At 33.6% G+C, this 1917-nt stretch overlaps 1 pseudogene; it reads right to left on the bottom strand.

The window, feature by feature from the left end:
* Positions 1–649: 649 nt before the first annotated feature.
* On the bottom strand, positions 650–1216 carry LOC110607621 (annotated as a pseudogene).
* Between the last annotated feature and the right edge of the window lie 701 nt (positions 1217–1917).

Genomic DNA, 1917 nt, shown 5'->3' with positions numbered 1-1917 from the left:
GTCCACGACAGTGAGGTGGTGGTGGTGGATGCCCACGACAGTCTATCCGATGCTGAAGTTAGTGTTTAGAAGAATAAAGAGAATGTAAAGAATTACTTAGAGTTTGAATAGTATTAGAGATAGCATTCCTTTCCTCTGAAATCGTTTTCCTTTTATACTGTAATGGATGAAGATAAATATAGTGTTTGGAGTGAATCTTCTATGCATGCAATTATTAACCCTTTATTCGGATAAAATAATAGATCACATTTTTCAAATTTTGAATTATTACTTGCATGTAGGACCCTATTATAATATACTCAACACACAATAAATATATAAAAATAAATAAAATATATTAGTTACGAATTTCCTACGGATGAGACCATTGCAATTACTTGTTATAAAATAATTAGGTCAAAATTAATATATAACCACATAAAATTTTGAAATTAACATTTTAATCCTTACTTTATGCTGTTAAATTATTTTTTTTAAAGAAAGTAAATGATTTAACCTCTATTTTTTAATTTTAATAGAGTAACACAAACCCGTGACATAGATTTTAGGCAAGTTTTTTCGCAAAAAAATGTCCCAGCCACTTAAGCTTCATTATAGAGCACTCATTTAATTATTACACGAAATATCACGCGTTATGACATAATATAATCTATGATAATTTCTTTTGACATTTCACGAGATGAGCAGAAACATCTTTACTTAAATGAATAAGTAGTTCCAATAATGTATTACGATCTGATATATTCTCATGGATTTTTTCATATTTCAAAGTCCAATGCGCCAAACTTCCCTCACCCTTGGGTGTAGCTTAATGATCAACTTGAAACTTTTGTACTCCTTCAATAAATCTCCTTCAATCACTTTGAAGGTGATTGACAAGTTCACATTATCTATGGCTTCAATTATTTCTTTAGCTACTTTATGAGATCCATCTATTTTTTATTTTAATACTTAATTAATAATTTTTAAAAATTAAAAAAAAAACTAAAATAAAAGCTAAAGAAAGTTTCAATTGAAGATTTAAGGCTTACCATGAGAATAATTACAGCAAACGACGGTGCTTTCCTTACCCATTCACCTTCGTGGAGATCACAACCATGAATTTATCGGGACTCATATTGGATATGTGGTGTGGTCTGCAACTAAAAGCATAGTGAAATTGATTTGCTGGAGCATAGATCTCAACATCTGCCTCCAATTTGCCCAATAGCGTCATTTTTGCTTTTCAAGAAAAAGGAAATATGGAGAGTTTTTGGTAATGCTTATGGTGCTTTGGCATTGCTTTCTTTATATAGAAGTGGCACGAGCTTAGTTGCCATATATGTATTTTTAATATGGTAGAGATCTTTCCTACTCAATTATTAAGCATTGACCATTGTGAGTGATTTCAATTAGGGTTTGTGTTATGGGATGGAAAATGTTACTATGCCTTAAATAATTATATATCTCATTCTCAGAAAAATAAATTTATATTTTCTTCTTTTATTTTAAACAATATATATAAACAATACCTGCGCGATTGCTGCAATTTATTTTTTTATATTAATATAAATAATTGTAATACCCGGCTAGACTCCGGTATCGGAATTCCTACCGTCCGGTGGAATCTCGGATGTCGGAGACCTCTAGAAGGGTAGAATCATGTTTTTGAAAAATGTTTTAATGTGTTTTAATGGTTTTAAAGTATGAAACTAAATGAGTTTTGCATGAGAAGTCTTTGGAGGAAAACCCAGGTTCGGCCGCCGAAAGTCAAGTTCGGCCGCCGAACATGCATGCGTTTTGGAGGCACGTTAGGCCCCCGAAAGCATGAGTTAGGGAAGTCCAGGTTCGGCCGCCGAAAGTCAAGTTCGGCCGCCGAACATTTGCATGGATGCGGAGGCAAGTTCGGCCCCCGAACGTGGCCTGGCCAGCCACCTA

The sequence above is a fragment of the Manihot esculenta genome, chromosome 17 (genome assembly GCF_001659605.2).
Source record: "Manihot esculenta cultivar AM560-2 chromosome 17, M.esculenta_v8, whole genome shotgun sequence".
NCBI lineage: Eukaryota > Viridiplantae > Streptophyta > Magnoliopsida > Malpighiales > Euphorbiaceae > Manihot > Manihot esculenta.
Note: the sequence above shows the minus strand (reverse complement) of the source record. Positions and strands in the feature narration are given on the sequence as shown.